Source organism: Anabrus simplex, chromosome 2 (genome assembly GCF_040414725.1).
Source record: "Anabrus simplex isolate iqAnaSimp1 chromosome 2, ASM4041472v1, whole genome shotgun sequence".
In the NCBI taxonomy this organism is placed as follows: Eukaryota; Metazoa; Arthropoda; class Insecta; order Orthoptera; family Tettigoniidae; genus Anabrus; species Anabrus simplex.
The window spans coordinates 433726906-433753399 of record NC_090266.1 but is presented as its reverse complement, the minus strand read 5'-3'; positions in this window follow the sequence as shown (position 1 = coordinate 433753399).

Sequence of the window (26494 nt, the reverse complement as noted above, 5' to 3'; positions counted from 1 at the left end):
CATCTTCCGGGCTACCGACAGTAGAGTTCGAACCAAACATAGGAGAGAATTACGCAACCTTGCCAGCGAGACCAAAAATGATTGGTTGTACACTGAAGAGCGATTAATGGATTCCATAAAGTTTGACATGGTGTTAATCCCATGGAAGAAGGAGGTAGAGCTGAAAATTCCCCATGTATTACCTCCAAATAAAAATGAATAAAAGGTCTTGGTATATGGATTTAGACTGCTACTTTCCGAAAGAGCAAATTGTCACATGAGCAATACAAATAATTAACAGTTAATGCCCCTAATAGTGCCCTTCCGTAATTTTGAAATTCTCCATACTATTTATTTTGTTTTCAAGACTCTTCTGCCACGGAAATAAATTACTTCATAGACAGGCATTAAGGCGACGACGGGATGCGAGAGGACTAAGACTGGGAAGAAAACGACCGTCGTCTTAATTGCTATACACCATTTTGTGAAAATGGGAAACCACAGAAAACCACCTCGAGAGCTGCCAACAAGAGGGTTCGAATCCACCATCTCTCGAACGCAAGCTCGCGGCTATGAGACGCACACCGCGTAGCTAAATTGTTCTTTAATTCGTCAGTAAAATAATCATCCAAACTAACATAGAATGTTAGACTTCCAAAATCAGCGCCTCGATTTATAAAATAAATTTTCCGTACTTGTAGGCCGTAGTTGAAAAGTATTTCTAACTCCCAATGTTTACCACCCAGCATTTTCAAGTGTCCTTTCTCCCTTTAGGCCATTAAAAGCCATAAACATGTGTTCTCTATTGAATAAGACGCCGACCATGAAAGACTAAGCTGCTATGTTAATGGTTAAGTCCCCGTCGTAGTCTAATTGCGCCCACCGAGCCAATGTACGTCCTGTTTCTCCAGACGTAAATAAATGAGTTATAACCATGTTATTCGAACATCATAATAATAATAATAATAATAATAATAATAATAATAATAATAATAATAATAATAATAATAATGTTATTGGCTTTACATCCCACTAACTACTTTTACGGTGTTCGGAGACGCCGGAATTTAGTCCCGCATGCGTTCTTTTACGTGCCAGTAAATTAACCGACATGAAGCTGACGTATATGAGCCCCTTCAAATACCACCGGATTGAGCCAGGATCGAACCCGCCAAGTCAGGGTCAGAAGGCCAGCGCCTTAACCGTCTGCGCCACTCAGGACGGCACATTCGAACATAAAACTGCTATATGTACACAAGGACTTGCTTTGTAGGGGTAGTTCACAAGCTTAAATTTATCTGCGGCTTGCGAATCAAAGGAAACCCACGGCTAATGATACCGTGCTCAAAAGCGATTTATTCACGGTCACAGAGACATCGATTTTACTGCGAGATACACACTGTAATGATGCCAGCCTTCAAACTGGACAGCCAATGCGAGTTAGGCCTATAGATTTCTCCCTTCGACATTTAGTGTCACATAACAGATGAGCGCAGCGCACAGGATACTGGATAGCGTAGACGCAAGGGGCTCTTTACCGATGTATTTTGCACACAACTATGGGCTGGAGAGACTTCGGGATTTCTCCACGTATGAGCTATACTGTACAGTAATCGCTATAATTTTAAATTCATTTAGTGAAACAAATCTACCATACAACAGGGCACACACGTCCCCAATTACAGTTCACCTACACGATATATCACAGCAAATTTACATTGGCTACCTAGTACGCCTCTTCAGTGATGCCTAGGCCATCTATGACAGCTGATGGCAGAGCTGTTGAGGATCCCACCAGCGGAATCCCTGATGGACTGAACATACATTACATACATACCTTTAATGGGCGAATATAACATCAATGAGAGTAATAATACTAATCGAGATGTCACACAAAATGAACACCCTCGCTTAATGAACTTTGAAAGATCCTCAAAAACGCAAACGTAAGTTCAACAAATATTCTAGAATGAGAGACCTTTAGACACAAAATGAACAATTGGGAAGGTATATCAGAGCAACCACAACAAGAACAGTACTGACTACAGTGGTCACAAGAACGTAAACAAGCCTTCTCCGGGGAAAGCCTATTGGAACAACACGAAGAACTCTCTGAAGAATTGAGTTATTTGCTTAACGTCTCGCGATTTGGGAGAAGTCGCTACTGCTAATAACATATTATTGGTTTTATGTCCCTGTAACCACTTTCACGGTTTCGGAGACGCTGTAGTACTGGAATTTAGTCCCTCAGGCGTCCTTTTACTTGCCAGTAAATCTATCGTCACTAGCTGAAGTATGTGAGTACCTTCAAACACCACCGGACTAAGCAGGGATCAAACCCGCCTACTTGAGATTAGGAGGCCAGCGCTCTACCATCTGAGCTACGCAGCCCAACCACACACGATTGTTACGATTATTGTTTCACCTTGAAGTAAATGAGGGGGCCGAAGACCTAGATATTAGGAACCTTTAAACAACAAGCACCATCAAGTAAATGAAGAATTTACTCTGAAAATATTACTTCATGAATGGTTGCGATTCTCCTTCTATGAGCAAGATTTCAATAGTTAATTTACCCCTATTTCATTGCTATTATACAGAGTGTATCCGTGATGATGTTACAAACTTTCAATGATGATAGGGGACGGCCAATGGATCAATCTGAGATAAGGAATCATATTCCAGAAACGATCCGGTCAAAATTTAAGCAACATTCTACTCATTTAAGTCCGTTAAACCGCATAAGTTTCACAAGCTGCTCTATTTACAACAAATGTTGGAAATGGCGTCCCCAGCGTCAATACAGGAATGGCACCGTCGCACAATGTTCTGCCGTACCCGTCAGAAATTCCCCGGGGTCGTTTGAATAGCGACGCCGGCAGCGAGAATTCTTGCCAAGAGATCCTCTTCAGTTTCGACAGGTGTCTCATACACAAGGCTTTTCACATGGCCCCACAAGAAGAAATCAAGTGGGGTGATATCAGGTGAATGAGCGGGCCACGAAACAGGACCGCCTCTTCCTATCCACTTTGCAGGGAATGTCTGATCCAGGTGTTCACGAACCCACAGTCCAAAGTGAGGTGGGGCTCTATAATGTTGGAACCATATCCGTTGACAAAGGGCAAGAGGGATGTGTTCCAGGAATGTGAGTAGTACATCTCTGAACACCACCGTGTACACTGTTGCATTTAGATGGGGAGGAAGAAAAAATGGGCCTACTACGTAATCACTGACTATGCCTGACCACACCTTGATTGAAAGTTTGTGCTGATGGTTCTTCACAAGTGTAGCGTGGGGATTCTCGTCGGCCCAAACATGACTATTGGGACTATTTAGCAATCCGTATCTGGCGAAGCGGACTTCATTTGTGAAAAGCGCATACGCAGGAAAGTAAAGATCGACTACAAGGCGCTGCAAAACCTATTGGATAAACATGACTCGAGGTGCGAAGTCAGCAGGACTCAAAGCCTGCACTTTCTCTGGATAGTAGGGGTGCAGCTGAATTTCAAGTAATACTCGCCAGTCATATGCGATAATTTCATTTCGCGTACCACTGCTCGAGTGCTGATTGCAGGCGCCTCATCCATGTGAGCAAGCACTGCATCTTCAAAGTCGGAAATCCGTGTAATTCATCGACCTCCTCGGTCATTCTACTATGGTAATTGCGCTGTTTCACTTAATCGTTGGAGCAGTCGTGGAAACATGGTGTGAGCCAGATGTCTCCTACGTGGATATTTGGTCCTGTACAGCCGTTCGTGTTCTCTACTGCTTCCGTTTGCTTGCCCATACACGAAAACCATATATGTAAGTTCCATAACCGGGCATAACTCCATTTGGATAGGGCTGTTCAACGTACCATTTCAACTTGTAAACACAGACCGAAGCCGATCACGTCAGTACACAGTACGCCATCTGCATTGGAGTCGTTCAGTTATTATTCGAGCCTCTTTTGCTCGTCGGGATTGTCTCCCGCTTTGTACTCGTAAGGCAAGTATTGTACAGTACAGTCGGAGGTATCAGACCGGTTTCCTTTAACTTTTGACTGCTGGCCGCAGTGGTGTACGGGATACGGAGATGGTCTACTAATCCCAAGTCAACAGGTTCAAACCCGACTGAAGTCGGTGGATTTTAAGGGTGTTTAAAGGTGACAATCCCATGTCGTGTGCTTCTGGCACGTTAAAGAACTACTGCGGGACGAAGGTCCGACACCTCGGCATATATTAAGAACGGACAGACGTTAAACAATTTGGTTTATTAATAACTTTTGATTCGAACGTTACCGGACTACGGTTCCTCATCTCAAATTGATCCATTTGCCGTCCTCCATCATTCCTGAAAATTTGTAACATCATCACTGGTAAATTGTGGCTAAACCACAGGTAAAATCTCTAAGCGTTTATTTAATTTAAATTAGTTGTATATCACTTTGTTGGACTTATGCCAAAAATGTTCGAATATTGCGTTTATCAACAATCTCCAAAGTATTTCATTTGTACTGTGACCTATCCAGTTTATTGTAGGAAATATGAGAGCTGAATTTTGTATTCCATACACTAACACAGTGTAAAAATGACGCTGCGATATGTGTTGTGAACAGGTACCTACGGCTTAGAGAACAACTGAATGTGTTTGAGGGAGAATTAATATTTAAATGTTGTTTTAGATGTATCCTCCTGAGTGTTCTTCTCTTGTGCTTGTAGATGTTTACAGATCCCAGTTAACAAACTTAGAGAAATAGGAACTGATATTACAGAACTTCAGCTTAGATGATATTCATCGTGCTTTGCATACAGCTGCTAATATACGAACTAAAACGGCCTTTACTTTCATGTTCATGCATTTATAGGTCATCTACAGTAATTACTAGACGCATACTCTCTAACAGGTAGTTTCCACTCGATTTTGTTTGGCTTCCGGTGTACATAAATGCAGTATCCCTTTGATTCGCAACAAAGAATTAAATAATTAATATTAAACAATGGTCATTGTCACAGAGTCACAGACAACTCTGTAATTTATCTCCTCGGTTTGTATGCTGCAGTGGTTCAGAACCGATTTATGGTAAGAAATTCAGTAATCCATGGACGTATCACAGTTAGGCCTTATATATATTTCAAAGATTATTGTTATCCTCCGATGAACGGTGCTGAAATATTATCTTCATAGATTGGAGTATTGGATGAAATATGTAAATCTGAATAAATTTATTATTCCGCTAATCATCTAGAAATCAAGTGTTGTACACTGACTGACAGAGCAAATGCAACACCAAGAAGGAGTGGTCAGAACTTTATGCCAATTGCAGGGTAGACTGACGTCACTGAGGTATGCTCATGATGTGAAATGCGCCGCTGTGCTGCGCACGTAGCGAACGATAAATGGGACACGGCGTTGGCGAATGGCCCACTTCGTACCGTGATTTCTCAGCCGACAGTCATTGTAGAACGTGTTGTCGTGTGCCACAGGACACGTGTATAGCTAAGAATGCCAGGCCGCCGTCAACGGAGGCATTTCCAGCAGACAGACGACTTTACGAGGGGTATGGTGATCGGGCTGAGAAGGGCAGGTTGGTCGCTTCGTCAAATCGCAGCCGATACCCATAGGGATGTGTCCACGGTGCAGCGCCTGTGGCGAAGATGGTTGGCGCAGGGACATGTGGCACGTGCGAGGGGTCCAGGCGCAGCCCGAGTGACGTCAGCACGCGAGGATCGGCGCATCCGCCGCCAAGCGGTGGCAGCCCCGCACGCCACGTCAACCGCCATTTTTCAGCATGTGCAAGACACCCTGGCTGTTTCAATATCGACCAGAACAATTTCCCGTCGATTGGTTGAAGGAGGCCTGCACTCCCGGCGTCCGCTCAGAAGACTACCATTGACTCCACAGCATAGACGTGCACGCCTGGCATGGTGCCGGGCTAGAGCGACTTGGATGAGGGAATGGCGGAACGTCGTGTTCTCCGATGAGTCACGCTTCTGTTCTGTCAGTGATAGTCACCGCAGACGAGTGGGGCGTCGGCGTGGAGAAAGGTCAAATCCGGCAGTAACTGTGGAGCGCCCTACCGCTAGACAACGCGGCATCATGGTTTGGGGCGCTATTGCGTATGATTCCACGTCACCTCTAGTGCGTATTCAAGGCACGTTAAATGCCCACCGCTACGTGCAGCATGTGCTGCGGCCGGTGGCACTCCCGTACCTTCAGGGGCTGCCCAATGCTCTGTTTCAGCAGGATAATGCCCGCCCACACACTGCTCGCATCTCCCAACAGGCTCTACGAGGTGTACAGATGCTTCCGTGGCCAGCGTAATCTCCGGATCTCTCACCAATCGAACACGTGTGGGATCTCATTGGACGCCGTTTTCAAACTCTGCTCCAGCCTCGTACGGACGACCAACTGTGGCAAATGGTTGACAGAGAATGGAGAACCATCCCTCAGGACACCATCCGCACTCTTATTGACTCTGTAACTCGACGTGTTTCTGCGTGCATCGCCGCTCGCGGTGGTCCTACATCCTACTGAGTCGATGGCGTGCGCATTGTGTAACCTGCATATCGGTTTGAAATAAACATCAATTATTCGTCCGTGCCGTCTCTGTTTTTTCCCCAACTTTCATCCCTTTCGAACCACTCCTTCTTGGTGTTGCATTTGCTCTGTCAGTCAGTGTATATAAGCTGTTGAAAAATGTTGATATGCACGGCACTTCTTCTTCTCCCGCTTTCCCCACATCTTGTGGGGTCGCAGGTACTTACTGTGTAGCACATGTGGATTTGGACCTGTATTATGGTCGTATGCCCTTCCTGACGCCAACCCTATGTGGAGGGGTGTAATCCTTATTGCGTGCTTCTGTGGCGGTTGGTGGTGTGGTGTGTCTTGTTGTATGAATATGGAGAGGAGAGTGTTGGGACAAGCACAAACGACCAGTCCCCGAGCCAGAAGAATTAATCAGACTTGTTTCAAATCCCCAAACCGGCCAGGAATCGAACCGAAAGCCTCATCGCTGACCATTCATGGATGGACAACTTCAAAATTTTACACTCCGATTTCGTTCAAAATATGTTTGTGGATAGCTAAGCCAGTGCACATTCGAGGAGTGTAAACCGTAAATACCCGGATTAATACTTAGTGCTGTTCGTTGAACATCGAACTTCTTAGAAATGCGTGCGAATTAGCGCCGCGACGTGCCCATTCTGAAAACTCTTATAGCCTTGATCTATGTTGAGGTTCTGAGAAACTCGGACTCTTCCCTTACGCATTCCTCAGCAGGTGAAACAGAATCTGATTGCCTGCTTGCGACGGTCTTGGCTGTCGGGCGATTGTGTCCATGGTGTATTCTAAATTCGATAGTGCGATCCCTTCCATGAGCTGAAAAGTAAGTTTGTTGGGGCGGTTTGTGTCAATCCAGTCTTGTGACTGGGGTGTTTAGCCCCAGAAGTTGTTATCAGGCCGCCGCTAACATGGGGAACAGACGCCTTTAATAGCTGCCGGGCAGAGTGGCTCAGACGACTGGTGCGCTGGCCTTCTGATCACAACTTCACAGGTTCTATCCTGGCTCAGTCCGGTGGTAGGCTATACGAATGTGCTCAAATACGTCAGCCTCGTGTCGCTAGATTTATTTACACGTAAAAGAACTGCTGCGGGACAAAATTACGGCACTTCCGAAGCTCCGAAAGCCGTCAAAAGTAATTAGTAGGACCTGAAACAAACATTATTATTACTATGCCGGCCCCGTAGTGTAGGGGTAGCGTGCCCGCCTCTTACTCGGAGGCACAGGGTTCGATTCCCGGCCAGGTCAGGGATTTTTATTCCACCCAAAACCATGTCTAAACCCCCTTGCTACTGCTTATGCTCAAGGTTGAATTGCTTGTTCCAGCTTCGATCAGATCTTCTCCAGCCCTAGTGCTCCTGTTATACTGCTGAAATTTTACGGTGACATAATCAGAATAAAGCGTACATTCCTCTGTTCCTGAGTTCATGGGGTATGTGTTGTTACCCTCATCACAGTGTATTAACAGGAGCTTACGCCCCAGGGCTCCTTGATATCAGTTCTCTGTTGTGCGGCCGAATTCACAGTCTGATCGGACACATTCACTCCGGTCGACCTCGGAATATGTTGGCAGTAGCAGCGGGCCCAATGACGTGCTGAAGGCAACAAGTACTGACCATCCCTGAGAGTTATTTTGAGTGGGCATCCCATCTGTTGTCAATCAACAACCGTTTTCGTCTCCCTGAACTTTTCCTAAATTCTTGGAGGCTTCACTGTAAATCACTAAAAAGAGAGTGATGATATCCACTTGCCCCTATCCATCTTGCAGCAGTGTCGCAACTTGCATGTGGTCAGTACCACAAATGAGTACCCTTACCATCTCAGTCTTACACGTGGTGTATATCTACCAGCGGCCTTACAAGTGGTGTTGTTAAATTGACAGATGGGACAAGAGCCACCTATCGGACGAATATCGAACCTAATCTTGGTTTAGTGTCCTTTTGTGTCTCTGACATTGTGTGATTTGTAGGGTCACAAATACATGTAACGATAATAGAATGAGAGGCTTGAATATCTCTAGGGTGTGAGGTAATAAGCTTACTTTGACAGTATAACATACATGTTCTGGGAAAAGTTCATTGAAGTATGGTTTCCCCATTAAAATTTGAGGTTGTCTAATTCTACCATTGAAATAAAATCATAAATTGTGTTTGATACTAAACAAAATATATTATTTAAATTGATAATTGAAAAGGCAAGACTTGTTGCGACAATATAGATATGATATAAAATTCTGAAATTACAACTGAAAGAAACTCTAGGCATTAAATTTGAAATCCTCTTGACCGGACTTTTAAACGTTGTACAAGAAATTTATCCCTCACTGGTTCACGTAACAGTAACACTTTGAGTGTCATTACGACGTATTCCTTTGAGTTGGTATCAGCTGTAGGTATCTCAAACCTAATTTGGTGATTTATCCTTTTAGTTTCACAAACGAGATATAGCATGACTTGAAATAACTGTATATTCACACTTCACAATCAACTTTACAAATAATTCACTGATAACCGTTAGTCTGCATTACGACGACTCAGTATTCGGCTGTCACCTTACTGACACAAGAACTCGACTGAACAGATACACGAAACACACTCAGAACATATAATCCCTTTGGTCACTGACGATTACGTATCTTCATCACTGTTCACTATCCGTCTCCTTCCAATTGACTCCAATTGACTTCATGGCAAGTCTCTCCATTCAACTCCTTCCAACCAACTGAACTGCCACTATAGGATACAGCCCTTTGTATAGACATAAGTTGTCACACACACACACACGTCATTCCTGAAAGAATATATGATGTAATTCCCACCCAGCTCCAAAGTATTACATATAGTGATGAAATAGCCTCAGGCAAAGTAGAAACTCCCAGAAATTATCTCATAGTCTAAATGCGTACAATGACAGAGCGATGACTCGACAGTTACTGTAACACATTTGCACTATGTGTTGCAATGTCGTAAAAGGTAGTATCACAAATAATATATCCATATCTGATATTAAGCAGTAAGTCTCACTCTAAACAATGTTGATGCTAATATACACGCACACTATATATATATATATATATATATATATATATACACAATACATTAACTATAATGAAACAAGCGATAATTAATACATAGTGAAATTAGATTATAGAATTGAATCAAACAATAATAATAGTTACAATAATAGTAAAATGCAGATACAATAATAATAATAATAATAATAATAATAATAATAATAATAAATAATTGTTACGGGATTACCCGTGGAATGCAGAGGTGGAAGAAGGTGCGGGCTGGAATGGGTCTATCCACAATATGAAACCAAAACTTAAAATTTAACCGAAGATTATATTTTCAATAGACAACAAGATTTAACAAATTTTCAGTAGGTGAAATAACAAAATCAGGTACAAGATATACTTTTTACAAACGAAAGCACAAGTTCAGGGATCTTAACCAGTTCTGGGCTTCGAGCCCCAATTTACAATCCTTGAGCTACTAGCCCAACTTTACCCAGGCAAAGGGCAGAAAACCCCTCCATTCAAGCAGCACTTGCTCCCAACTTTTAACCTCAAGCCTCCCAGAGGCACTTTTCAAACAAAAGAAAGAGCTGACCCGCTCTCAAATTTCTGAGCCTATCAAAGGCAACAACAAACATTACTATCAACTGCCCTCAAGGCGCACTTACAAAGAAACAGGGGTATCTTGTACCCAACCTACTGGGCCTTCGTTGAAAAAGAATAGGTTAAGTAAATGGCCCAAAATGCAAAACAGAATAGAGGTGTGTACTTGCACTCCTGAATGAAACCTTTTTAAAACCTAAGAGGCACTAGGCCGAAGAAACAGGGGCTAATCCCAAACTGTGGAGGTGACTCGTATGAGAAAACCTTAAGACATTACAGAAGGGAAGAAACAGTTACAAAACGTAGTCACCTCAAACCAAAAATTAAGGGGAGCTCAAGAGGGTAAAGCACTCTCTATCCCCGTTTTACAGTTAAAGATATGTGAAGTTTTACAAAAGCGACGGCAAATTATATGTTTCAAGATAGGTTACATAGTAAAGGTTTCGGACCTTCCCCAAGATAGCGAGAAATAAAGATGTTAAGTGGCCATTACCTTGTTGAAGAGCTGCTGCCGGATGAAAGAGGCGCTTCCCGCCTCCTGCTACACGTCCATACACTTGGCTAGATGTTGTTCGAGTGACCGAGAGACAAGAAAATCAGCAGTTTTTATACTCTCGGGGAAGATTCGAGACCTTTCATGAATAGAAGAACCACACCCACAAGCTTTTATTGGCTAGCTAAAAGTTACACATCAAAATTGAAGTAGAAAGACACGATTGGTCAAAAATTAATTACAGAAAAATTTGATTGGCTAACTTCTAAACTGGCGGAAAGAAAATCTTAATATTGCCAATCCACAAATGAAAGAACGAAATTTATTTATAGGAAAATTTCACACCAGGGAACATGATCATAGTTTTTTAGTAGAGACATCTATAAGAGAATGTCCACACTTGTTGATCAATGGAAAACAAAACAAGTTGAAATCCACACAGTATTGACAATTTCGTAATCACAAAATTTACGGTAGTGACATCTTCTGAGAAAACTTATGAGTTGATACAGTTGTTAAAGTTCAGAGTTTCTCCTGTTTAAAAGCGAAAAATTCAAATGTGCGGCGTATAGGTGTACCAGCCGGTACAATAATAATAATAATAATAATAATAATAATAATAATAATAATACAGATGAATGCTTGTAACGGCCCATAGTTCATACTCTAAACACGTCAGAGGTACCGCTACATATATCATGTGAGATTGTACTGTGCAGACCTTTTCTTGAGCACTGTAATTGGTTTTGTAGATTGAATATGCAGACCACGACACAAAATAACGTCTGACTTTAAGTGGTTATTTGATGTTTCTTTTATGAAGCCGTAGATAATGAGATATGGAGTATCAGAATGATGATTGTCTTATTCATTGAAAAACCATTACTTCATATTTTGAATTTAAAGCTAAACATCCTTTTTGTTCCTTTCGCAATATTAAATATCTAATGTAATAATAATAATAATAATAATAATAATAATAATAATAATAATAATAATAATAATAATAATAATAATAACATTTTTGTTTTCACCTCCCACTAACTACTTTTACGGTTTTAGGAGACGCCGAGGTTCCAGAACTTTGTCCCGCAGGAGTTCTTTTACGTACCATTAAATCTACCGACACGGGGAGGGCGTGTTTGAGCACCTTCAAATAACACCGGACTGAAGCACGATCTAACCTGCCAAGTTTGGGTCAGAAGGCCAGCGCCTCAACAATCTGAACCACTCAGCCCGAATATGTAATGTTATACAAGTAGCGTATGGTGGTGAACACTTACTATGTTAAGTGTTATTTCCAATGTTGCCTGTTAAATCAAATACGGATTTAGAAAATTTTAATCCACGTTTCACTACGTTATATTATCCCTATTCAATGTACCGGACAAGATGAAGGTTGTCTCCGTATTTCCTTCTGTTTTTCTGTGTCATCGTTTATATAGTAACGTTACTTTTTGCATAGATACAACCAACGAAACGATTAGAAGGTGATAGCTTCATGTTGTGGTATGTGTGAAAATTAGAGTACTGGTAACAATTTATACCGAAAACGTGCAACGCTGCTCCACTACATTACATGAATTTAGGTATTTGACTACATTTTCGAGGGGGAAAATAGGATAACAGACTCCCTATCACCGGTTACCGTATCCCGCGATGAGGTAACTCAGGATTGTTTCATCATTACCAGGGCCCGGATGTTTATGCAGTAATACGTTAGAATGCAAACTTATTGAAGCACGACGGTAATGCTATGAGGTTTGCACAAACATTAGGAGTTCGACCCATTAGAACCCGTAGAAATTATGTTACTCCCACTACATTACGTTAGAGCGGGGTAGTTGACATTTCTTACTAACAAAATTATTTAGTAACAAAATTACTTACCGGTAGTAGGAAATGTCGACTAGCCCGCTCTAACGTAACGTAGTAGGAGTAACATAAATTCTAGGTTCTCTAACGGGCCGAACTCCTACTGTTTATATAAACCTCATAGCATTACCGTTGTGCGGGTAAACTCTACTCATTACTCGCTTCATTAAATTTGCATTGTAAACATACAGTGTTACTGCATAAACATCCGGGCGCTAATCATTACGGTGGATGAGAAGCTTAGTTGGTTTTTTGAGGGTTAATTGGTTGAATAGTTAGCAACTCGGTTAGTAGGTCTCAGAAGATACTTGTAGTTACTTACATAGCCTATTTACTTACTTACTTATAGAACTTAATCGTAGTTAAAACCAAGAGCTTCAGAGTGTGTTCTGTGGTGAAAGATCTTAAATAGATCGTGCGCATGAAATATTTAGTCGTCACGGGAGGGAAAATTTAATTCATACATTCAAAATCAGTTGCTCGGACATACTTCAATATCTCACGTTCTCTGTCTATAAGGTTCACATCAGTAAAATTGGAATGACAGTAATTAGAGCTTTTATGGTAAGACTGAATCTTTTTAAGATCTTTCCGACGACTGAATTTAGAAACTGCAATTTCCACAGTACTTCAGCACATATCCTAATACAATTAAGCAGTGCATGAAAGAGGTATGAAATTCAATCAGATTTTCAAACTGTCGCTCAAGCCGAAGATTCTTTATCAACTGTTAATCTAATATTTTCTCAGATGATTTCAAAGAAGCTGCAAATCTATCGAGCAACCTCTTGACAGATTATTCCGATTACTAATTCTTCTTCCTATAAAACAGTATTTGCCTTTTTTTCATTGAACTCGCTATTTATCTTCATATTATGATTCATCCTAAGTACTTTTGAAGATAGAACTCATGCTTATTCAAGTACTAATGTCATTCGACGCCACCTCTACACTGACAGCTAGAAATATACCTCTTAGCCCAGCAGTTCGTCTCCTTACTTATAATTCTTCCCAGCCCAATGCTTACAAGAACTTCTCCACACTATTCTTTTGCCGCAAATCATTCAGAGCAAATCGTGCTGCTTTCTTTTGGTTATTTTCCATTTCTCAATTAATCCTGCTAAGGATCTCATTCTGATCACAGGCATTCGATTTTCATAGTATGGGATGATGTCAGTCGTCCAGTATATACTTCTTGGAATGTAGAAATCTTCGCCGTAGTAAATATACCAAATTGTGCTGTTCTTAATAAAAATGATATGTGATTGGTTACATCATTTTACTTCATAAATTTAGGTAATGCCTCTTTTTCGAACCAATTTCGGATCGAGGTAAGATTGTGGACTGATATCGTTAGGCGCTTCTATGACATTGCAAGGTATAGATAGGTTTTCATATACGATTCCCTCCTACGTTACTGAATTTCAAAAAATTGATTATAATGCAAAATTTCCTGCTCCATGGCTAACGAGTTACCATCCTGGCCTCTGGTTTAAACGGTCACGGGTCGAGGCATGGAATTTTAACTTTCATTGTTTACTTCGTCTGGCTCGGGGACTGGTAATTTGTTCCATCTCCAACATTACACGCCATCCTAGTTTTGGCTCAATCCCCATAGATGCGCAGCTCACGCATGTGTGTGAACTCAAAGTATCTGAATCAAAGTCTCTCCAAAGGCCCAACGCCATTATTAAATACAAACAACAAGCAAAATATCGATGGCTTACTTCTAAAAATTCGTACCTCCCAATGCACTTCCTATCCATTTTCTTCCTTAAGACTGGTCACGCCTCCCAGTCACAATTGGATGTACAGTCCATCAGAACAATTTTCGTTGTGTTCATTTTCCTATGGTTATGTATAAAGGAAAATGAACCTTAAATACGTTGAACTGTAGGAGTGCTAAAATTCGCCACGAAAACAGCATCCCTACTATATTGTACGGCAAGGTCCATTTTCCTTTACACGTCTGCACAGGAAAATGAACACTACGACAAAAGTTCTGATGGATTGCATATAGATATGTGGCTGGGAGGCGTGACCAATGTTAAGGTATATAATGGGGAGGAAGAATATTGTAACATACGAGGTTTTAGAAGTAAGCCGACGATATGTTTACATATCGTAATTTTCTTCTTCACCTCATTCTTCGATCTAGTTCACCCTAATTTTAAACCTGAACTCAAATACAAATTAACGTTATATGAATTGTCCAAACATCGAAATTGATTCTATGTACAGCGAAGTTTCACATGCAATTAGCTTAACTGATTTCACAACCTACAACGTGCAAGTGATGGTTGAGCAGCAGCTGTACTAAGTAACCCGTTTCAATGACTGTGACAAAATGGTGCTGCTATCCATCAACTGAGAAACTTCTTTAAATATTGTACCAGGAAGTGCCCGCACTTGAAACTAGCTTCAAGAGTTTATGAAAAAGTTACGCCGAAAGTACAAGTTTCGAAATAAACATCAAAAATAAAGAGTTAATTATTTTCACTGGGCGAATTTCAAAGGTAATTATTTGCGAAATAAGGAAATGGATGTAGACGTGGAAATGAAGGTAAGTATCTTTGTGTGAAAAAAAATATAACTTTCGAATATCGAAGTGGAAAGAAGTTCACAAGTTCCTGAACCTAATAATGAACTGAATACTTGCAAATTATTGACTTGATGTAACACACGAAAATATTGTTAAATACTATCGGGAAGTATTGTCTTAGCACAAGAAAACAACTACGTCTTTAACGTGTTAACTCGTAATATACGATCGTATAAATTTTAAGTACCATATCAGCGTAAAAAACAACTAAGTCCACCCACGGCACTTGATGCGAATTAACGAAGTGCAGTATCTTTGACCTAGTCCAACAGCTGGCCTGCAAGGTGCTGCTGAGGATCGAAGATTGAATATTCAGTGTGGTTTAGGCTCAGTTTATACAGCCGAGAGCTATGGCCTGTGAGTCACGTCACACTGCTTGCATTACATCTTCAATAACTGCCACAAACATGTCTCGATATTCGTAATAAGTGGTACGTCTTGTAGGAATTATTAAAATGCATGTGTTACCTTGTCACTTCGTATCACAACTATTATTTGAGATTCTCTATCAACTGCTAATCTAATATTTTCTCAGATGATTTCAAAGAAGCTGCAAATCTATCGAGCAACCTCTTGATTGGTTATTCCGATTACTAATTCTTCTTCCTATAAGTATTTGGCCTTTTTCACTGAACTCGCTATTTATCTTCATATTATGATTCATCATAAGTACTTTTGAAAATTGAATTAATGCTTATTCGAGTACTAATGTCATACACTAATACAACGTAATATCAGCTGAGCCTGGAACAGTAGCAATGATTATGCCGGGGGAGGGGGTGAGGGGGAGCAGTCATCCTCCCACCCCCACTTTGTGGAGAAAACATTATATTTTAATTCTATTTTAGCCGGCTGAAACTGGGTATTTGAGGAATTATTTAAAAGAAAACAACTTTTACAAACACTATTATCTAGTCAGCTAATTCTTTTCATTATTTTCTTTAATTATTCATAAAATTATAAGCGGAAATGCGCACAAAATTTTGCTCGTAGCGGCTAACCGATTTGTATCGTGCCACAGCAAGTAGTGGAGACTTTGCATGTGCTGTGAGGAAAGGTAGCAGGGGTACTTTCTTTTGCCAAGGTCATGGACGCTGTGGTATCATTCACTCGCTTGCCGCTTTCTTTGGTGAAAGTTTTATTTTATAGCACTGAATCAAAATTTCAAAAAACTGTTATTACCACACGTAACTTGGTAAACTGTCAAACTTTACCTCTGTGTCGAAATTCGCTCAGAGAACATCAAACACTTAACATTTCGTAGGTTTTTCTCTTCAGTTTTGATGTATATATCCCCCGCCCACGATATTCGACAAACCCGGGTTCTTATTGTTGTCTGTACATCCCCCACTACGCTTCTAATTCCCAATAACCGCTACTGACCAGGTTGAAATGCATTCTCTGTAGCCTGAAGTGGCAAGGCATATGTCACTACCTTCAAGTTAGAAGAAATGTAGCTGAAAGCAAATAACTGCTGTACTGGCATTACTGGTAAAACATATATCGTCGCTACCGGGACAAAACCTCCTATGTGAATTTTTTAATTTTTTTTTTTTTGCTAGTTGCTTTACGTCGCACCAACACGGATAGTTTTTATGGCGACGATGGGACAGGAAATGGCTAGGAGTGGGAAGGAAGCGGCCGTGGCCTTAATGAAGGTACAGCCCCAGCATTTGCCTGGTGTGAAAATGGGAAACCACGGAAAAAGATTTTAAGGGCTGCCGACAGTGGGGTTCGAGCCTACTATCTCCCGAATACTGGATACTGGCCGCACTTAAGCGACTGCAGCTATCGAGCTCGGTGTGAAATATTTTAGCTTAGAACTTTGGTCAGTAAGGTTCTATCTTCTAAGGTGCAATATTGTGTGAATATTGTCAAGGCATTCTCGCTCTTCATAATGTATGTGCTGCGGGTCAGTATATCTCCAAAAATAATATCACATAGAAGGTTTTGCCACGGTAACGACGAACATATACACGCACATACTCAATCACGTGTTCGCTACCATCATCTAAATACGCTACCGACTGCACGATAGTGGAATTGGCTTGTACCGAACGTCACAGAGAGAGCGGGAGTGGTGTAGCTGCACCAGTTTGAGGAAATTTGAAAAGGCGAGAAATCAAGTACAGCAAATTCACGTGACTTAGAAAATGGCTATTGTTTATTTTCGCTTACGATCATTTGTCAATTGGAGTGAAAATCTCGGTCAAGATGATTAGTATTTAGTTCACCAAATACACGTATTTTATAAATTTAAGAAAATGTACACAGAAATATTTTCGTATTCCAAGGAAGGAAATTCTATTTCATCTTCACAGAACGTAATTTTTATAGTTGTTATGAAGTCAGAATCCGACCAAACTGCCAGTAATGAATCTTTCCTCATATCTTCAAAGCTTTAGTAAAATACCAGTAGATTACTTCATGTGGCAAATATCAAAAGAAATATAAAGTATTGCTTGGGCACCCCGAATATAATTCCTCTCTTCACAGCATGTGACTAATTTCTGTGCAATTTGGAGACAAAATATATTACACCATCCATTCCACGTCAGTTTTAGTTTATTACAGACAGCGTCGAGATATTGATGAAACGCTTCATACTCCAATGTCTTGCATTCCACTTTCGAAGGAAAGCGACCTTCTCTTGTCTTGGACAAATGGATGGGATTCCTTTCTACTAGAGTGTGAACCGTAATACGCGGCTACAACGAAGAGACAAAAAATTATCATTTTATTAGTGATATTGAGTGGACACTTGTCTACTTCTAGTGATGAATTCCTGGGTATGATTCCATAGCTTATTTATGATGAAGCAATTGACCTCGTGATTATGAGCTAAATATATCACTTTGAAACCTTTGTTTCTACGATGTCTTCAGTAGTGAATTTCGCTGCGCCCATTAGAATGTAAGTTAGGTGTGGATGACCCTAGTTGTGAATTTGATGAAATTTCAACAGTGGATCATTCTAATATGTAAATAATAATAATAAAGGAGTGTGACCTCCGAAAAATCCTGGTCTTTTAAGTTGACGCCATATAGGCGACCTGCGTGTCTACGAGTATGGAGGCACTATCTATGATGAATTCAAATGATGAATACGTCACACACATCCAGCCATCGAGCCATCGGAATTAACCAATGGAGGTTAAAATCTCTGGCCCGCCGGGGAATCGAACCAGAGACCCTTCGACCAAAGGCGAGAAAGCTAACCATTTAGCCATGGCTCCGGATAATATATAAATGATCCCCAATGAGCTCTGGTAGTGAGTTCACAAGAATAAAATTCTTGTCCCAATGCTTATTGGACAAACGTTGCTTAATTTGGATTATACATGTTTGTCAGTACAATGGTTCCCATAGCCGTTAATGAAAGCTTATAAGATAGTGTACTTTCTCGCAATTCCTGTTAGATGTTTAAACACCGAAAGTGAACTTCATTGGTATTGTAAGTTTATTCAAAAGGGATTAAATGATTTCCTTTATTGCAATACAATATTTGCGGTTATCGAATCGTTATACGTTGCCTGATTAAGATAAATAATGTCTTATCAGGCAGACCTTCATGACTGATAGGTGATTGGAGCTCTTCTCAGAATTAGAGAGCTACCGTACGTTGTTCTATGAACCGACGCACAAATCTCACTGCTGGTGGTCAATATCCTTAGGTTATAAGTTTGTAAACACACTCCCACGGGAATTATGACTGAAGATGGCGCAAACTTCCAATATGAAACAACGATACCAATGAATTTTTATGTAATGTGAGCGTAATACGCATTAACCAGATAAAGGCATAACAATACTAAGATCTCCTAGTCTCTCCAAAACATCCATTCTGACTACGCATAGTGAATCCATTAGTGTTCACTTGCAGTCATTTACCTCATCTGCGCGGAGGCATGAATTTGTAGATTCGTGTAATCTCAGGCCGTTTACGAATTCTTCTGTCACTTGCTGACATGATAGATGGGGGAACAAGAAAGGCCAAAATACCATAAATTGAAGGAAAGAGTACTACTGACTAATATTAATTGTAATCAGAAAAATAAAGTAAAAATGTAATGAACGACGAAAGAAGGGATTTTACAAAAAAGGTAAAGAACTAAATATTAATTCAATGACAGTTAACTTCAAATAACTGTATGGCTTCATCACGATTTCTGTATTTATTGCCTGATGGAATGTTTGGACCCAAGACCATCATTTTAAAATGACCACAAAACAAGGACCTGAAGTATCGTAAAGGTCGGCTTCCATATTGTACACTTGTGATCACAAGAATTCCGGGAGGAATGGGAAACAGATGACGTTCGGGTGTAGATTTTGGTCAAACCTGATGATGAGGGGACGTAAACGAGGCAACGTTATATGTGTTCGTCGTCCAGTAGGTGTGGCCTGTCTCGTTACGCACACAGAGGTCACTCCCAACACCATTTTGTCGGGTACTGATTAAGATGCTTCTATGGTTAAACTTTCTGGCTATACTGGCTTATCCTAATAAGGAAAACAATTAATTAACTGTAATTTAATTGTGAAGAAATTTGTACGATATAATTCCGCCCTAATACGTGTGGCATTTAATTGATTCATCAGCGCTGACAACAACTCCGTAGGAAGGGTTTTCCAAACACCCTTGCGTCTCTGATTATCATAATTATTTAATGCCAGGTTATTTTTACTTTGGTTGTTGAGGAGAGAATATTATATTAGTAATAATAACAAAAATGATGATAACAATAATAATAAAACACCCTAAGGGAAATAAAATCAGCCGTTATTTAAAATTCAGCGGCTTTATAAAGGTTGAAGAATGGTCATAATAAGAAGGAATACTTTAATACCACATGCCAGTTCATGGAAAGAAAATAAAATGAAGGTAAAGACTGACCTTCTAAGAACGTATTCCCTTGTGAATAACTGCTGCTTGTTGTTTTAAGGGGCCTAACATCGCAGGTCATTGGCCCCTGTGAATAACTTGTGGACCAGTAATGTGTTTTCGGCAATATAGAACATCACACAGCACCTCGACCCATTCGAATACTCATCATGATCAGACTCGCATGAATACGGATAATTCACGTAATTCAATGTTTACAAACTGCTAAAACAATGGAGTTGCATACAGACGTGAAAATGCTTCAGTAGTTGGTGACTGTTGTCAGTTTTCAATGCTTTTACTCTACCGTCTTACTAGAAGACACAGTTTGGTTTTAGATAAGAAGTTACCAGGAAGACGTAAGAACGGTCTACTGGCATAGAGATAAGAAATGACCTAAAACACATTGAGCTCGAAATCCCAGAATTAGTGGCAATGGAAGCATGCGGAATACGCCTACTAGTACGTGCGACGTGGAGTGGTACGTGGGACATTAGTCAACGTCATAGCAACGTGGTCCCATTGTGCCGAGGCTATTCTATGAGGAGGACGGGAGGAGTAACAGTGAAACGCGGGACATCGCCAGCCGCAAGACCGAGAAACTGTAACCTGACAAACCCCGGTCAGATATTATTATTATTATTATTATTATTATTATTATTATTATTATTATTATTATTATTATTATTTATTCATGTGTATATTTCAATTATGTGTGTATTTAGCCGTCGCGGCTTAGTAACTCTTTTTGGAACTCTCGTTATTATGGATACTCTCTATATTTTATTTGGGACTAGTGTGTTTCTATCACTCAGTTTATCTCCCGGTTGTGTACGTGACGAGTCTCCGAGCGGGGGGTTTACGTGTTGACGGAGCTGAGGTGGAAAATTCCAGGAACTGGGCTATTTTAAGATGCTGTTGTGTTGACTTGGGCTAGTGTGGTGCAAAGACGCGAGGGTAGTTGGAAGTTGCAGCTTGCAGTGTGCAGAGGTGATACTGGTGGTAATCTGAGAGGTGTTTTGTACGAGTTGTGAGGAAGATGTCCCATGCCATGTTGGGAGTTCGAGATCTGCTGTTGAAGGAACCGGGGAGAAAGATGCTGGAGTGTAACAACATTCTATGGTTATGAATGTTAGCCATATATAATTCTACGGAGAGTCTACGTAAGGTAACGTGTTGGGCCTTTTCAAACTATACCAACGCCATCAGCAAAGTGGAGTCCATTCTTGAAAAATGAGTCATGACTGCGTGTGAATATTTTGCGTTGCGGAATAAACTGAGTACCAGTTATTGAGAGAGAGTTATTTCATAAATTAAGACATTTATTATTTATATCAATATTCTCTTTATTTTGTTATATATGTTCAAGGGTGTATCACGACGAGCTCTGCTCGGATTTCTAGGTAAATACAGGTTTAATTGACTAAGTAAATTGTATGAGATTAATATATATTCTGTTTAATTTCTATGGGTGGGGGAAATTACCAGATGGACTCCTTTTCCAATATTAATTTTTTAGGTATCAAGTGATTCAGATCTCCTTCAGATGAGTTTCAACAGCCGGCAAAGTTTAAGAATTATTTATTTGTATATTTATGGCTCCCAAATTCCATTAGTCATTATTATTTATATTTATATTTAATAGAAAGATTTCAATGTCGCTAGCAACGTGGGGCAAGACTGATCTGAGTAACGATAGGGTATGCACACAGAAATGGTATAGTTGCTCTCAAATTTCATGATATGTACAGTTGTTGTGGAGATTTCTTGTTCGCTGTGGAGTGTATAATATGTCTTGTGGAAATTTTGCGTATGTGGGAAACGCAAGGTGATGAGTTGGACGAGAGAAAATATTAATCTGTTAAAATTAAGAAATAGGAGTGTGGAAAGGAAAGTGCATATTAATTGTAGTACAGGGGGAGCAAACTATACCGTTGACATGATTAATTCAGAGAGTGAAGCCACAATGGGCGATAATAATTTAAATGTTGTGTTAGATTCGATGGTAACCGGGGACAATGCTTCATCATCTCTATCAGAGCAGAGTAGCGATAATAGTGACCAGCAGCTAGACCAATTAGTTCATATTTTGAGTGAATTTACTAATAAACTTGAAAGTAAACTTAGAGAGCAGAATGATGAGTTAACACAGAAACTTGAAAGTAAACTTGAGGATAATAATCAGAAAATGGAAATTAATGTTGCTAAAATTGAAAAACAAGTTCAGGAAATTAGTGATAGGATGGATAATCAAGTAAAGAGGTTAAGTGAGAAAGTCGATTCAGGTATTATGGAGATGAGGAAGGAATTAAACTATCAATGTGTAGAAATTAATGGTAAATTGTCTGAGCATGATAGGCAAATTGAAGAAATTAGGGGTATATCTGAATCAAATAAAAGTGAATTTAACCGAGTAATTTGTAACGTTGCTAATAATCTTGAAGCTAAACTTGTTGAAAATAATTCTGAATGTCAGGATAAAATTTTAGATAACTTTAACAGTATTCACAATGTGATAAGTAAACAAGGTGTAATTGAACATCAGGTCAGAGAGAACGCTAGTCATATTGATGTATGGAAGGCAGATGTATTACAGAGGGTTGACGAAAAGATTCAATCAGTCAGGTCCTCAGGTGATGTTCAGAGTTCTAGCATACAAAGGCATATTATTAAGGAAATTGAGCTGCCTAAGTTTAATGGTAAGCAGTTTAACCCTCTGGAATTTCTCAAGGTAGTGGAGAAACGTTTTACTAGGAGCTTGGAAGAAGGTGTGTTAGAGTGGGACTTGGTAGATGATATGTTAGCAAGTGCGTTTACGGGTGAAGCTAGGAGTTGGTATGATGTTTATAGAGGTCATATTAAGGATTTAAGGGGATTCAGGGAGTTGTTTATGGATAAGTTTTGGGATGAGGAGATTCAGGGTAGGGAAAGAGATAGGATTATGGCTGGGAAGTATAAGGGTAATGAGGGTATTTCTCGTACGGAGTATTTTCTTGTGCACGTGGCTATTAGTCAGAACTTAGAAGAGAGTTTGCCAGAGCAGGATATTGTTAGGAGGATGGCTAGACATTTTAATGAAGATATTCAGTTGGCCATGTGCATCCAGCAGGTTAAGACCATTAAGGGAATGGAAGGGCTGTTGCAACGTTTCGATTCTTTGGGTAGGCAGGTAGGACATAGGAGTGTGGGGGAAAATAATCACAGGAGAGGAGTAGCATTTGAAAGTAATCGTAGGAATGGGAATGACTATAGCAGAAGGGATCAGGGTAATGGGAATAGGCAGGAAGAAACCAGGATTAATTTCAGGAATCAAGATAGTAGGAATTTTAATTCTAGTAATCAGTCTAGGGATTTGAATGATAGGGGGAGAAGGGATGAGAGAGGTAATAATAGTGGTAATCAGCAGAATCAGAATTTAAACTCCAACGGGATGTCCTAAATAGGTCCGTTAGGAGATCCCCACTTGATGTGCAAATCCATGTTATCAGGGAGGCTTTTGAGATTGATGTTGGTAAGGATTTGTTGTGTGACCAGGATAGTGCTAAGGAAGGTGGTTCGTCTGAATTATTGATCAACCCAGCTATGGAGGCTACCATATGGGGTGTGAAGGAGAAATTGCTTGTAGACTCGGGGAGTCATAAGTCTTGTGTAAATTTTAAATTTTGTGAGGAAGCTCGTCGCAGAGGTGAGATTATTGAGGAGATTCCTGTGAGGAACACATTTATTATCACAGCAGCTGGTGCTAAGAGTAATCGTATTCGTAGTCAGGTTATTGTTCCTATTGAGGTTGGTGGTCAGACCATGTTGCAATGTTGTCTTGTTGTGCCTAATCTGGTATATTCCGTTATACTGGGGAATGACTGGCTATCTGAAACCAAGTGTGTGATTGACTATGATACTGCTGTTTTGAAATTTCTTGTTGGTGAAGAACGTAAACCGATTAAGCTTAATTATCAGGTGGATAGGAGTAGTTTTGTGCTTCATTGTAGTCATATTCAGGTTATTGAGGAAATTGTTGAGAATGAAGTCGATGTTAAAGTTAATAATGCAAGTATCAGAATTAATGACAGTATGGTATCGGAAAGTCAGGATTTGGTCAGTGAGGTAGGAGATGAAGTATTGTTGCGAGTGCCTCACCCATCTAACGCTGAGGATAAGACCATGTCTAAGTTTTTTCAATTGTTTAAGGGTCCTTTTATTGTTGCGAGAAGGATAGGGAGGTGTGCATATTCCTTAATTGATGCTAATAGGAAATGTATTGGAACTTATAATGTGTTCAATTTGAGGAGATACCATCGGGATCCCTAATGTTGTATAGTGCATATTTGATGGGTAGTTTGAGGAGCTGTCCTTGGGCCATCGGCCACCTGATTTGTGTTGTTTTGCCAACATTTGCATCTGTTGGAAAACAAAGGGGGAGTATTGTAACCTGACAAACCCCGGTCAGATATTATTATTATTATTAGTATTATTATTATTATTATTATTATTATTATTATTATTATTATTATTATTATTATTATTATTATTATTATTATTATTATTATTACTATTTATTCATGTGTATATTTCAATTATGTGTGTATTTAGCCGTCGCGGCTTAGTAACTCTTTTTGGAACTCTCGTTATTATGGATACTCTCTATATTTTATTTGGGACTAGTGTGTTTCTATCACTCAGTTTATCTCCCGGTTGTGTACGTGACGAGTCTCCGAGCGGGGGGTTTACGTGTTGACGGAGCTGAGGTGGAAAATTCCAGGAACTGGGCTATTTTAAGATGCTGTTGTGTTGACTTGGGATAGTGTGGTGCAAAGACGCGAGGGTAGTTGGAAGTTGCAGCTTGCAGTGTGCAGAGGTGATACTGGTGGTAATCTGAGAGGTGTTTTGTACGAGTTGTGAGGAAGATATCCCATGCCATGTTGGGAGTTCGAGATCTGCTGTTGAAGGAACCAGGGAGAAAGATGCTGGAGTGTAACAACATTCTATGGTTATGAATGTTAGCCATATATAATTCTACGGAGAGTCTACGTAAGGTAACGTGTTGGGCCTTTTCAAACTATACCAACGCCATCAGCAAAGTGGAGTCCATTCTTGAAAAATGAGTCATGACTGCGTGTGAATATTTTGCGTTGCGGAATAAACTGAGTACCAGTTATTGAGAGAGAGTTATTTCATAAATTAAGACATTTATTATTTATATCAATATTCTCTTTATTTTGTTATATGTGTTCAAGGGTGTATCACGACGAGCTCTGCTCGGATTTCTAGGTAAATACAGGTTTAATTGACTAAGTAAATTGTATGAGATTAATATATATTCTGTTTAATTTCTATGGGTGGGGGAAATTACCAGATGGACTCCTTTTCCAATATTAATTTTTTAGGTATCAAGTGATTCAGATCTCCTTGTCACAAGGCAACGACCCTGAAGATGAGTTTCAACAGCCGGCAAAGTTTAAGAATTATTTATTTGTATATTTATGGCTCCCAAATTCCATTAGTCATTATTATTTATATTTATATTTAATAGAGAAATTTCAAAACATCACGCCCATTCCGTCTTCCATGTATTGAGGTGATATTAACTTGACTTTATATAATAAACAAACAGTTTCAAAATTCAGAATTTCATTGAAAAGCGAATCCTCTCATTCTCTGTACCCACTCCAATTTGAAGTGCCGTGCACCCCCTGAGTACCTTTCCATGCTCATCAAGATAAAAAGTACGGACATTTCCTGGTACAATACGTAACCATGGGTTAATACACTTGATTTGTAAAAGTTCAAATCTCGTAAATGGAGCTCCAGATTGTCGTTAAAATTAACGGTATCAACCAATGAAATATCAGCGCAGGGCATGTTATAATTCATTAGCTAGAACCTTAACTGCATCGGAGTAGGCTGCAGTTCAATTTTGACCGATCAATGATTGTTCAATCACATTTAAATTGTTGAACTGTGCTCATGACAGAACATACAACTCCAAAGTTTAATTCAAATGACTGAAGATCATTCACTCACGATTGCACAACTTGTGTCATAAACTGATGACCTGAAAATGTTAAGTGCTAAGAATGCTGAAACTGCACAGAATACTGCCGATGTTCGAGTAACAAAATTACCTCTTCTTCCACTTTACCCACACTTCGGGGTCACAGGTGCGAACTATGTTGCATATGTGGATTTGGCCCTGTATTCTTACAGCCAGATGTCCCTCCTGATGCCAACCCTATAAGGAGGGATGCAGTCACTCTTGCGTTGGTAGTATGGTGTGTTGTCTTAATATGAATAGGGGAGTGTTAGTACAAGCACAAACGCCCAGTCTTCGTGCCACAAGAATTAATCAGAAGCGATTAAAATCCTCGACCCGACAGGGAATCGAAACCGAGACCCTCTGAACCGAAGGCCTCAACGCTGACCATTTATCCAATGAGTCGGACCAGTAACGAAATTACCAATAATTAAAATAATTTAAAGTTTGTCTCAAATAAATAATGA